Below are 14,655 nucleotides of genomic sequence, written 5' to 3'. Positions count from 1 at the left end.
TAGGAGATTTCTTGTCTCCACAAAGGACTGTCAGAAAAAAATATCAGGCACCTGGCTTCAGCAAAGTAGCAAATTCCAAAGGAAAAAAATCCTTAATTCAGTGGCATGTCAGGAAAATACCGCATTTTGCATAACCAGAATCCACTGAGCAGACCCCAAACTAAATGAAGTGGCATTAATAGGTCCACAGCTTTTCCTTAAAGTCACAAAGTTACACAACCATAACAGATACATATATTTTTAAAGCACAATTTGATGGTAATCAAATTAATGGTAATTAACGTGTGAACCTGGCAGCCAAAGTATTGGGGAAAACACAGTAGCTGAATAAACCCAGAGGTCTCCAATGGTCCATCCACTCCATGTGTTTATGTTGGTCAATGAGAAACTCAACATGAGCTAGCAGCCTGCGGTTCTGCTCCCACATGAGTATCAAGCACCCTGGTGCTGCTGTGCTTCTCCTCAGCCACAAGAGCCCCTGCAACCCTGGATGCCATTTTACAACAGCTTGTTTAGCACCAAGGCCAATTTGGGCTAACCACCAAGCCTACATGGATGCATTTTACTTGTTTCCTCTGCGCCTGTTAGTGTACAGGCTGTACAGGTTGCACCCTGTCAGTGTACATGAATATGCCTCTGTACCCAATTTAGCTTTCTGTTCTCAAGAAATCTGAGTGAAATTTGAGTGAAACTCAGACATTCAGGAAGTTTTAGTTACTAGAGGTGCATAGGGGAACCTTTTATGAACAGTTCCTCAAAATCTTTAGCTCTGCAGGACTGCAGTCCCAGCTAGAAACCCATTAATTGTGGCTGCCTGCCCGCCCCAAGCAGTCCCTGGCAGCTCTGAGTCACCATTCCTCTCCTAGAATTACATTTAAAAAGGCTCCAAATTATACTTTAAGCTTTTGATCACTGCCACATTTGGTTTTCTGTCTTTTTCCTTATCTACTCAGATGTATCAGATTCTTTTGTCTCAGATGTAAGTAGTCCAAACTTAAGCAAGGAGGCAGGTAGCTCATTAACTGCCCACCAATAAAAACTCAGGAGCTGTTGAAGGAGAACTTAGAAAAATCATAACCAGAGCCCAGAAAAGCTGTATTGACTGAGACAAAAAAATCAAAATAATCCCTGTTTTCCAGTTAGTTGGAGACATTTAAGGAAACAGGACCTTAAAAAATGATTAATCTTATTTCCTAAAAATTAAATATATACTTCTAAAAATGACATTTTAAAGTTAAAAATACAAACCAAACAAATTTAAACATATTTGATCAATTACAAAAATATTTATGTCCCAACATCCAGGCTGTTCAAAACCACACAATGATTCAGAAAGGTTTGGGAAACTTAAAGCATAGCAGCTGTAGTGATGATTTAATTCCAGAATCTGTGTGAATCGAGTTTTTTGTAAATTAAAAGGTAGATTCAGAGAACTGCAAAGGCACTCCTCTGAGTCTGCATGGTTTGGAAAGTTATCCATAATAAAATCATTAAAATATAGAACGGCACAAGCTAATGGTTACTTGTGAGCTTGTGTGCTTCATTATTTCCTTTTATTACATTAAGTAGGGAAGCATCTCATGTAAGCTTTTCCTAAAGACATAAAGAGACCTTTCAATTGAATTTATTGCTTGGCAAGTTCCTGGTTGTGGTGCTGTAAAAGCCCCACCAACTAATACATATAATAACTGGAGTTAGGCTTCATAATAGTAGAAAATTATTACTCTGTGGAATTAAAATAGAACTGCGGGTTCCAGTTGACTGTCAGATACTTTTTCAATCTAGGCAAAGAATTCAAATAACAAATTACAGCAGTAATTTATAAATAGCCACAAATCATTTCCCCAGTGAACGAAAAGCCCATTTACCCTGTGCATACTCTCTCCACGCTTTAGGAATGACTGAATTAAGATGACCTACAGTGGCCAATCAAGCTGGGAGAAAGAAAATGAATTTCAAGTTGATAGTGAAGCAGCTAAAGCACTTTCTTACACTTTCCACCAGCTGGGAAGCAAGCCAACTGTTCTGCAGGACTGCTAATTTTTTAATATAACTGAGCTCAAGCTTTTCACTGTATAGAAAACCAAAGTACTTACTCTTTTCCCTTTTACTAGATGCAGTACTTTAGAAGCTACAGAAATAATCTTTCAGTGCTACAGAGGTGCCTTTGCAAGTGAGCATATGAGATGTACAGATGTGGTGTATCACAACAAAGTAACACTACTTACACTGGAATTGTGGTGTGGTAACACAACACGGGAATTTGTGAGACCAAAGCTTCAGGTCTGCAGTATGAAATTTTGAAGCCTGTGGCAGGTATCAACTACACTCCCATGGCAAGGAAAGTGAGTACCCTTTCAAATCATATTTTCTAGTTACATCAGCAGCAGGGACAGCTGCTGCTTGTGGAAAGGCTTTCTTGCTTCTTAGACTGTCCTTTCAACTGGGTACATTTTCTAACTGGTAAAGGTCCAACAAAACAAATTCCAGAGCACAGTAAGAGCACCAATTTAATACTGCAATAGATGTCAGTTATGCAAGCAGTGCGGGGGGAAAAAAAAGTTCTTAAAACAACAACCAAGTATGTGAAAATAAACAGCAACTGTAAATTGAATTTAAATTGCCTAAGAGTAAAATATTTCAATGTATTCTGTTCTGATCTTATTAAAACCTATGTAAGTGCAGTTCAGTCCTCCAATAATGCATTTATTTTAATTTAGAAGATCAGTGCAACAGAAGATGTGAAAAATATCCATGTATCGTTTGATTCACTGACAGTTAAAAGCCACTGGAGCACTCCCTCCTGAGAAAAGCCCTTCCATCTGCAGTGTCACCAAAAGCTCCTCTCTGCTTAAATTCAAAGCAAGCTGCAAACTCTCTTAAGTCATTTGGAAGTCAGCAGAATAAGAGCTGCAAACCTCTACGTTGTCAAAGCCTCACAAATAGTTTGCATATATTGGCTTCGTGGGCCGTCAGCTGCTTACAGCTGCAAAACAGGTCAAACCATGGCAGGCAGTTTTCTTTCAAGTGTCTAAACCATAGGAATTCCCAGCCTAGCTAAAGCTCTAATGAAACTGAGCTTTCTAGCTGATTTCCACTCAGATGAAAAGAAGTTTGTCCATTCCTTTGGCAAAAAATTTTTGTAGTGGTGCTAAAGCCAGAAAAAAGTCAAATAACTCTTCTGCACTAACAGATTTTCTGGCTAGAGCCAGTACCTCTCACTCAAACTCAAATGAGTCAACTTTAAAAATGTATTTCTAGCTCTGAGTTATATAGCAGTTCCCTTCAATTAATCAAGGACACCAATAAAAGCATGATGTTAATTTTTTAACTTTTACTACTATTGGCCTGCTTGATTTCAAAGTGTTTTTCCCTTCCCCCTGGGAGAGGCTGTATCTCTGTCCCATCAAACTGTGCCTCGGTGGAGACAGCAGACCAGGGCTTGCCACTGGGTACAGGGATGATCCAGAGACAAGGGAGGACATGAGGAGACCCTGGGACAAGGCAAGGAAAGGAGTGGATTACGCTGCTTTACTGGAGGATCAACCCCACCTTTCAGCCTTTCCTCAGTTCAGAAGGGCACCGTAACATCCATCTCATCAACAGCAGCATCAGCAGCAAGAGGAGCCCCAGAGCTCTTCTCCTCCCGGCAACTGATCGCAGTATGAGGTCCAGACACAGGATCCAAGATTTTCCTTTTAAATAAGGGATGGCTTTACTTTACCCTGCCCCAGACATCCAGAAGTTGCACTTCGGCTTCCTCTCAGGCACTAGGAATGGAAATGTGCCTCCAAAGTGGGAGTCAGTCCATCCCAGGAAGGTTCCAAGGAGTCCAATGATGGACATTAAAATCCAGACAACATAAATCCTTTGTAGGGTATCTTCTATAAAAAAGAAAGCTGAGACTGTGGTCTGCCAGTGTCCTACATCCTTTCTCATGCATGCAGCACTCTGCTCCAAAACAGAGCATAGTCCCAAATAGTGATCTGCATCACTTCTCTGAGCAAAACTGGTTAATTGTGGTGCCAAGAGAAACCCCTCTGAACACAAATTTGCACTGAGTATAACCCAAAGCCACATGAATTTTTAGGCAGAGAGATAGGCTTTTTAAAGATGTCTGAACACTTAAAAATGAAGAATGGGCCTTAACTGCTTTAATTTCATCTCTAGGATTTTGTTTCCTTCTGAAAATCCTCTGAGGTGCCTATTTGCATCTTTTGGCACATTCTGCAAATCGAGGCTATATTGCATAATGAGCTTTATTTCCTATCTCTTTGGGTCAAGAACCACACATTAGCCTAAGGCACTGAAATTTGCTGGACTATAAATACAGCCTGATCTGGGAACAGGCACTGGAAACTGCCATGAAAACCATGTACAGAAAACAGTGATTCTAGTCACACAAGATACCTGATATAGTTGGCAAAAAGGCAAAGCTAAACAAATGCAGGTTTACATTTTACTATTTAAAGAATAAAATATTCAACTTGAGTTCCATTAACACCTGTCAGGATTTTGGTACATACTCAAATCCACATTTCTAATTTTATTGCTAAATAATCCCAAACTTGGCAGTTGGAAGGTAAAATAAAATATCCATGCTAAACATCTGAAGCAAATTGTAGCTCTCTGGAAGAGCCTTTCTGCTGTATAAATGAAGGTCATATGTATAAATGATTGGAAGCTTAAGGAAATATGTCTTCTGCTTTTCTAAATTGATAACACACACATATTGCATTAATATTCCCACATCAATTACTGGACATGTTCCTTGCTGTAAGAAAAATGGCAATTTTTAAAATAATCCCTTGAAATAAAATTCTTACACTAATACAATTAACTCTTGCCATGCAGAAAAAAAAGGATTGATTTAATAAGCTGCATCCCAGACAAGCAGTTCATCAGTTCCTGGAGGTGATGCAACCTGGGCAAACCATGGTTTTGGGGAGTCCAGTCTTCCCACTCTGCTAAGGATGTGCCAGAGGTGATAGGTCCTAGTGCGAACATGTCAGGAGGAAACAACCTAAATATGTAGGGTTTGGTGTTACAGCAGTGGAAGGCAAACTTATGGCAAACTTAGGAAGGAGTTCTGCTTATTAATTAACAGCAAAATAAACCCAGAATATGCGGCAGAAGGCTTCCTAATTGCATTCCCTCCATAAGGGGCAGCTCATGCCTGGCAGTGGGCACAGAGTGAGGCCTCACAGCAACACTGACCCCCAAGTGTCCATCCAGGCTTATGTGACAGCTGACAGTGGGTGCAGGGCACACTGGACTGACCACTGAAGTCACGGGAGGGTCAGGGAAACCACCGTTGGCAATCATCACCTCCTTGGCTGCCACTGAGTCACAGTTGCCAGAAAGAACTTATTCCTAGGGCTCATAAAAATACTTCTGAAACACATTTTTTCCTCTTCAAAGTGCACCAGATTTCACTAAATGCCAAGTATTTTCCATCAAGGTTCCCAGGCTAAAATACACACTGAGCCATCTATAGGGTCTTCATATATATGTCTATTGTATCTGGCCCAGTGTGCAGCCAGGCTTCTCCATTTCAGGAGATGGTCTTGGCACAGATATGAGAGCCCAGCTCTGGTCTCTGCACAGGAGGATGGCAGCAATCTCAAGTTTATCGTGGCTGATGTTGAGCACAGCAAGCAGAAAAAGGCAAACATTTTGATCTTTACTTTAGTTTTACATTATATTATTTTTGACAGATTCCTTTATTTTCTGCTTTCTATTAGCTGATTAAAAGGACAATTATTTCCATTGACAAACATTTTGTATTCTTCCTTTTTATCAAGCATCAGAATGTCCATTTCTAGTTTTGCAAGACTAGCCAGAAATGCTGCAGTGAATGTGCATGTGTGCATATCAGAAGGCTCAGAGAAAAGCTTCTGCCTACCCACTGGACACCCCTTTCCCTGCACATTTCCAGTTGCTAGTCCCTGACTTTTCTGATGTTTGTCTTTTCTCACAAGAGGGAGCTCAGGCTCTGGAATAATGGTATGAAAATGTCCTGCCCAGGTCCTGCTACTCTGCTGCTTCAAAAATGCCTGTCTCTTGTCCAAGGTTAGGCTTACAAGGCTCCTTTTTCTGTTTAAAGTTCATTCAAAGGTTACATTGGAGGTGAAACCCTTACAAGATGACTTGCTAGGCTGCCTGCACTTGAACTGACAGCCAGGGAGAAAAAAAGAAAAAAAAAGCCAGTACAAAAGCAAAGTGCTGAGTGGCTAATGCTGGTTTCAGAGGAAGATATTTGGTAGCTGCAGTATTTTTGACCCTTCTCCGCATGGAAGCTTGTTCCATACATTCACAACCTGGGTGTTCATGGACAGTTTGTGACCTCCAGCCCATACATACTTACATGGGCAGATCTGAGTGTCAATACATTACTATCCTGTAGACCCAGCTTTACATTTCATATTATTGCTTTTCCTCCCTGCCTCTAGTAGTTCTCACTGCAGGACCAGACTATTTTTCTACAAGATTTTTCACTCTGTCCTGGTGTTAACAGAGGACTGCATTAGCACACCTCGGATTTCTGTGCTCATCCTATTATTAACAACATTCCAAAGAGATTTCTCTAGTAACACCTTGCCTGTTGAGCTCTTCCTCCAGAACAGCCCACGAGGCCCCACGCAGCCACCACACAGCCGGGGGGCTAGAAAATAAGTTATTACAACAGCCAAAGGCAGTGAGTTTACATCAAGAACACTTCAGCACCCTGCGAACGGTGTCAGTTTAAATCCCAAATTGAGACTTCATATCCTTGAGCTCCCTCTGCTGCTCCCATTCTTATTTACATACATAAAAACAAAGCACCCGGAGTCACAGCAATGCCAATAGTATTTCTGCAAGGCTCCTCTGGGCAAAGTAGAGACTCCAATTTGACAGGGAAATGGACCCCAAACGCAGCCCAGGGTGAGTGACCCTCACACATAGAGAATGGGCAGCACTGACAAATGGCCGTGGCCTTGCAGCCCCAGCTCCTGCAGAGCTCTCAGGATCAGGCTGCAATGGCTGGGCATCCCACAGGTGCTGCTAGACAAAGAGGTACACTGCTTGCAGAGGCAGATCAGTTCCCTCTGATTTACTCTAAACATCAAATAGTTCTTGAACACACACACACACACACACACACACACACGTATTTAAAATAAAAATAATTTTAAAAGACAGGGATTTTCTGCGACAAGCAACCCCAAAAGAATTTTGTATTTGTCTAAGCCTAAGGTTAAGAAGTTGTACTGGAGGCAGCTCTGCCAGGCTGGCTGGCACAGTAACTGCAACAGTCACTTTCCAGTCTTGTATGCAATCCATTGCAAACAGAATCAAATTGGAGTAATTCAGTGCAGTATGTACCTGTGACATAGTGTGAACAAAAATATTAAAAAAAAAAATTAAAAGATGACTGTGGAAAGCTAGCGTATTCCTCACATAATTAAAACAAGTTGGTCAAAGGCTCTTGCTTGCCTGCTGGCACAGGTTCCAGGCAGGTCTGCAGTCTGGGAACAACAGCCCTGCTCGAGCCAGTAAGGGCTACCAGGAGCCACGTGGGGTGAGATTCAGGTCCTGGGCATCTCTCTGCCTTGCCTTCCTTTGCATAACCCCAAGGAAGTTTGCAGTCTCAGTCTGCCTCAGTTTCCCTACACGTTAAGCAGATTATCATGCTCTCTCCCAATTGTACAAAATGCTTTTATATCCATGGATTAATGGTCTAAAATTATCTAGCTGCTGTCCTGTTCAGCTCAGCTTTGTTTAATCAAGATTGCGATTATCCGTGAAAATGAATGCAAATTTGGTGTTGGCTGAAGGCTTCTTCCAGGCAATTATAAAAGTATGTCTTTAAAAATATCTATTTTGCTCACAATCTGTTGCAAATAGTGTACTTAACTCAGTATGGCTTTCAAGTACCTGTTAGCAACACATAAAATCTGTAGCCATGCAATGGATTCCCTCTAATCCTACTTTATTGTTTCTAAATATCATACACTATTTCTAAGAAACATTTATTATATAATAAATGCAGAATATTTCATTGCAGCAGTTTTTCTGACTAGAAACTTATGTTACACAGTGTAAAATACTAATCAGTATAGATAAGCTCTTCCATTTGATGTCAGAAAAATAGTGGCTGAAAGGAGCTTTGAATAATTGTTTCCCCATAAAACTAATACCTCACTTCCTTTCTCAGTTCCATGTTAAACATCCAGTAGATTCCAACTTAAGCATTTGAAAAAATCCAAAAGGTAGAATTCATAGTTTCTCTAAACTTAAGAATACAAAAAACACATGTCAAAATCTAAATAGAAACCAACAGATGTTGAACATTTTGCCAAAGCACTTTTTATAGCTATATAAAAATCAAAATATATTAAAAAAGTAAAGCTCACTCTGCAAGAAAAAAAATACATATATATATATTGCTGTTCTGAGTTACTTTCTCCTCTTCCAAAGTGAAATTTTAGGTTAATTTTTAGTTAAGCTGGCTGATTGCATGTGATAAAGCAGCTGCCTGATGAAGTCAGCTCACAACTGAAGTTTCAGTGTACTCCCAACCAAGACATCTCTGTTCATACGCCCAGCATTCTGCAGTGATGCCCAGGCCTGCTTTTATTTACTTCCATCAGTAATTTGTGCTGGCCATCCCCAGTACCACCTGCACATGGCATGCACTGGTCCCTGGAAACTGCCCTTGTAGACCCAGGTCCAGGTAAACCCACAACAGGGTCACATAAACTACATTTTTGTTTACTTACTGATGCAATGAAAGTCAAAGGAAAAATTGCAAATTGAGGCTCATGCTGGAAACATTATTTTCTATTATAGCTGAAAGTGTTTTGAACATTGAATATCTGAATCCTTAAACAAGGATTATAGTGGGTAAGGATTATACAACTGCTTCTCAGCAGCCTCCTTGCCACCTGTCTGTACTCTGAAGAGATGGAAATTCATATGCTGGCAATGTCAATAGATATTGGTGATGGAGTTCAAGCACTTCTTGAAACACAGCTACCATCTCTCTGCCATTAAAGACTCTAACTTTCATTCATTCAGAGATGCTGCAGTGTGCAAGGAAGTGATAGATCTGCAGCAGACAGTCATTTGCTACTGCTGCTTAATTTCTCTATGCTAATAAGCATTTTCCCCATCTTGTAAGCTGACTCTGACTTGACTGCAGTGAGTAACAAAGAGGCAGTGCCAAGCAGTTCCCTTCTAACCATCATCCTGGGACAGCAGCAGTCAACATTTGCACTGCAATTCAGCATTACAGCAAGTATGAAAAAAAAAAAACCCTGTCAGGGAACAAACTGGCTTAATTGAAGACATGTCCCCAAGCCATACACTGCTTTAAAACAACTTTTCTCTCTGATCCCCTGCATGCCCAGTCCTCCCATTAAGACTTTTTTAAAATCAGCCCAAGTGGGACACAGAAGCTCAGCAGCTCCTACTTTTCCCTTGAAATCCTTAGCAAAGTAGTTCATTTTTCAGAGTCTGGCGGAACAGAGATGAGAACAAACACAGGGGCAAATTATTTTTAGTGAGGGAAGTAATTAAGATTGGAAGTGTACCTAACTGCACATGTGCAGTTCTGTATTTATGCTCCTTTTTGTAACATCTGAAAGTTATGCCTGGCACACATCTTAAAATTAAATGCCACATCACTTCTCCAGAAGAAACCATAATGGTCTTTTGTAAATAACTTTATCTACTGTTCAGCATTTTACTAGTCTTGCTATGTTATACTATAGCATTTATTATTTTACAAGTGTTAGTGTTCTCTGGTGGGAAATGCTGTAAAAACATAGAAACTTAAATAATTTTTTCATCTACTGAATTTATAACAAACATGGGACTCAACAGACAGTTACTCAAGCTGTAAGCCATTTGGTTTCTGTCAGGGGAAATGCTGGCTAATCGGGACAGCCTGCTGTTCTACACTGACTAAAATAGGGAAAACGTAGACAAAGTTAAACCTCTTTTGCTCTATATATGGGATTTTACAGCTAATGCAGCTTAGCAGACTGCCCAGCGCTCCCCCAAGCCTCCCAGCGGATCTGTTAGGAATCATGTCCCAAGAGAACAAGGCTGACAATCCTGGACAAAAGCATTTCTTAGCTTCAGGGGGTTGCTCCAATAGTGCCCACAAGCTGTGTTTGGAGAAGGCTATCCTGCTCTGCCCAGTGTTGGTGTTTTAAGCTCCAGATCAGCAGAAAACAAAGATCTTTGAAGAGTCAATAAACCTTGGACCAAAATCCAAAAAAATGCCATTTGTGTAGAATGGGGTTTCTTATTGCTTTGAAGTTTCACTTTGCAAAAGGGACAGTGTCACAGAAAACACACCAAAATTCTCAGAGCCCACCTCTGCCAACAGCGCAGAGTACCTAGAGATGCCTGGACATTGTACTTACAAGACAATAACCACCAGCTAAACATTTTTATTTATCGAAGCTTTTTTCCCCACTGGATATTGTCATGAATGCAGGTGGTAAGCCATCTGCCTCTCTCACGGACAAGGAATGGGAGAGCAAGGAGCTGGATGGTGACTTGCTCCCAGCCCCAGGTCGTGGTGTGCAACAACTGGCAGATGGGGCACAGGGACTCAGACTGAGCACCTGAGGCTCAGCCCCAGGCAAAGATTCATTCTTAGCCTGGTACTTTGAAAAAGTTTCATTTCTAGTCACTGTGCTGCCATGGGAGGCTAACCTCCCCCCCCCAGCAGTGCATGTTTGCCAACATTTCATCAACTTCCTATCTGAAATAGAAACTGCCATTTTATCACCTCTCCCAGCATTGTTAATTGATTACAAACGCTGATGTATCTGCCTGGCTGTGGTACTCATTGCTAAGAATTTCAGATCTGCTTTTCACTTATGTTTATTTTATTAAATTTAGGGCTGAGTTCAGGGTATTATTTGTTAAATCTCATTTTCCAGTTTTGGATCTTCTATTAATGAAAAACACTCAGCATTCATGGTGTGCACTACAGCAATTATGCTGTGCAACATATGACACTTACCTAATTAGTGTTCACTGTGCTTAGTGCTGAAGTGGCTCCTACCTGAAGGGGAAGCAGCATTCCTATGGCAAAGCACTCTTCATGTGAAAAAGCATCCTCCTCTACTACAGTGGATTTGCGTGGGCTGAAATGAAAAATGGGCAGCACTTGCAGAGATTGCTTTTCCTTATGTAAATCTTTATTATTTATAAAACCAGCAATTATTATTAATGTAACAAATATTTAGAAAATAATAATAATAAAAAAAAGCAATTCTGTAGTACTTTCCTGGTGGCTTGGGAGGGGTTTTGTCACTCTCCTGATGCCATGAGCAGGAGCTATGGGTCACTGGTCCTGGAAACATTGAGCAATGCCAGTTTTACTGGCTTTGGATGGAAGCTGATCTGCAAGGCAGTCCTCCAGAATTGCAAGGCTCCATGCCCTACTGATAACCCATTTTTTTCTAACTCACTACATGGTAACTAAGGAAAATACATAGCTGCTCACTAAAACGTCAGTAGTATCTGTATGATGATTTAGTCATCTATGGCATTAAAAATCTTCAATAGTTACGTGTTAAGGTTTATTTCTCTAGATGCATACATGCTCTCTAGGACTTCACCCACTCTTTCTGGATTACTCAGTCATCCTTTTGAACAATCATTTAAAAATAAACAGCATTACAAGATTTAAGTGTTAATTAAAACAGCATTTTCTGCAAAAAAAGATAGCCATAATGAATGAAACCCATCAGCCACAACAGTTTATTCTTTTCAAACTCCACAAATAATGGCTTTACATGGAAAGAAAAAAATACGTGGATGACACCTCTCATAGCTCACTGCAGCACAGTGCCTGCCCTCCAGCACTCTAAGCCTCTTGCAACTTTGTGCTAATGAGAAACACGGAGTAATTACCTCCCAAACTATCAGCACCTGTCAGCAACCAAAAAAAAAAAACCCAACTAAAAACCAACAAACCAGAAATCTTCTTGTTCAGCCTGGTTCATCTGCAGTCATGCACCTAAATATAATCTAAAGCAAATTCTGAATTTACCAGGTCACCTCCTGGTAAGAGACAACAATGACACTGAGGGGGAATGAAGGTCTCTCTGGAGAGGTAACACAAGTGTTAATTAAAAGAGAGACTGGGAAAAGAAGAATTACAGAGGCCAAGGCCAGGAAGCGATAAGTGGAAGTTTACAGTGTTTAGCTAGTAGCTTTCTTAATGAATATATTATTAGACAACATTTAAACACAACTTTGTAATAGCTATATATCTGAAACTGTCCTCAAAGCAATTGTTTCAGGTCTAACAAGTATTAATTTAAGAAGGGCAAAATAATCACACACAAAGGTTTTCAGAAATTAATAAAAATTGCAGAAGATATTTTGCAGCATTGAAAATTTCTCCTCACTGAATAGTTTGAAATAGTCTTTGAAATAGTTTGAAATACAGTACAGCTATTTAGAAGTACTGGTGGCAGACTGTGTTCCTTCAAACAGAAAACAAAAGCAATAACTTGAATAAGGTGGGAAATGCATACAACAAAATCCCAAAGTTAGTTTGTGAAGCCAGTGTTAAAGAAAGCAAAACTATCTTCGCAGTAATCACTAGATTAAGTAAAGCCTTACAAGTGCTAAAACTGGAAGGCAAGGAAATAAAAAAGCAAGGGAAGACAGTTTATGTCCTCCAGGCAGAGCTGCATTCTGGCAGATTAAATTGTAGTGAAAACATCCTGTCAATTAATTAGTGCTTTTATTATTTTAACTGACGTTATGTTGCCCAGTGACCTTTTGTTGAACATTACGTACTGAATAAAGCTATAAGTACCTCTAGAAGTTCTACTTAACAAGATTAAAGCTGAATAACACAATGTGTAATTGACTCTGCAGGCTGGGACTCAGCATCTCAAAGTTGCACAAGAGGCAGTTTCCAGTTACGCACAGACGTCATCAGCACCTTTGCAGAACAGTCAGCAAATGATACTATCAGCAATATTTAATACAGCCACAGTTTTTGCCTCTAGCAGCAAGTTTTTGTATATATGAGAAGTGATGCAACTGTAGATGCAATTTGCAGTAGCACAAACTGGATGGGTAAGGAGGGGTTCCTGGTGGCTCACCTATAAATTGTTCCCCAATGCTCCTTGAATTGCAAACAAGTGGGGAAAAAGTTACATTGAACCTGCTGCTTTGCAGTTTGTGAAGTGAGGCCCTTGTGGTCACCATTTTGTTAAAGACCTAAACAAAAGTGAAGCATCTCCATGAAAATGTGATGGGCAGATTCAGAGTTCTGGCAGGAGTGGGAGATGCTGGAGGAGCCATCCCAGAGAAGAGCTGCTCTTTGCAGGCAGGAAGGAGAGACTGGGGAAGCTCAAGGCAAGCCGTCCTGATACAGAAAGATGAACAATAAAGTAAACTGGAGCAACTGGAGGGTGCCAGAGAAGTGGAAATGTAGGATCTGAGTGAGAAAAGTGTCCAAAAACTGAAGGCAAAGGAATTGACACCAAGCCATATTGTGCAGTGCAACAAGAATCAGCTTAACATCAAGATAGATACTGCCACAAAATGGGCATCTGAAGAGCCATCTGGAACAACTGATCCCTGCTTCGTTGTAAAGTCAGCCTGCAACAGAAGACTGTGAGCTAAGACTTTTTATTTTAAAGTTTCTTCAGTCACAAGCCAAGCTTTCTTATGTTTGTTTAATACATGCACAAAACACACCCAACATCACAACCCTCCAGAAAAAAAAAAGACAGGTTCTGCAGGGGATTTTTCAGAATATGACACTCTCCCTCTGTTAGTGTTGAACTAATTCCCAGTTTGGTGCTGGGGAAATTGAGCTGCTGGAAAGACAAACTTTCATATAAATAATACAACCAAAACCTTGACCATTTATTATTCAGAGATTACCTCATGATACTTTAAAAGAAAAAAGAAGAATTTCAATCCTATCGTCTTGGCCAACTTGCATTCTTCCTCACCAAAAGCTTCAATAAAAGTGATTTCTCATCAGCTGTTGGATGTGTCAGCAGGGGGGAGCAGCCAGTCAGGCTGGCAGTGACGCTCACCTCCCCACAGCAGCTGGCAATTTGCCCCAGGCTCAGCAGTTTTGTGCCACTGAAATGAAATGAATCAGCTGCTTTCAAAACAGGATAAACCAGGCCTAAGGCTAGCACAGTTACAAGCAACTTCAGCACAGTCACCAGGTGATGACAATGCTGATAACAAGCTGAGAATGGAAAAAGGATGGGGGGGGGGGGGGGATTAGTCGTTTATCTAGAAGCCAAAGAAACCTCTCACTACTGGAGGTTCATTGCTGGCATCCCAGATCTCCCTGGAATAAGCAATTCAGAAGTAACGCTGGTGCATGGATCGGGAGAGAGCAGGGAGAAAAAACACAAGCCCCATTCTCTCCTGGGATGCTGTGATAAGCCTGGGGAAAAGGTGAAGAGACAGAGCTGCCTTGAAGAGTGGAAAGTCAAAGGGGTCAATCCAAAGCACAAGGAAATGTAGCATCAATTCTCTGATTGAGGCTGGCAACAGGTAGAGTGTCAAAACCACCAAAAGGAGCAAGTGAAATATTTTTCATTAAAAATAATAAACTGGTGAATGACACCAAGAAAGCCTTACCTCCTTATTCCCAAAGAC

This window comes from Meleagris gallopavo, chromosome 10 (genome assembly GCF_000146605.3).
Source record: "Meleagris gallopavo isolate NT-WF06-2002-E0010 breed Aviagen turkey brand Nicholas breeding stock chromosome 10, Turkey_5.1, whole genome shotgun sequence".
NCBI lineage: Eukaryota > Metazoa > Chordata > Aves > Galliformes > Phasianidae > Meleagris > Meleagris gallopavo.
Note: the sequence above shows the minus strand (reverse complement) of the source record.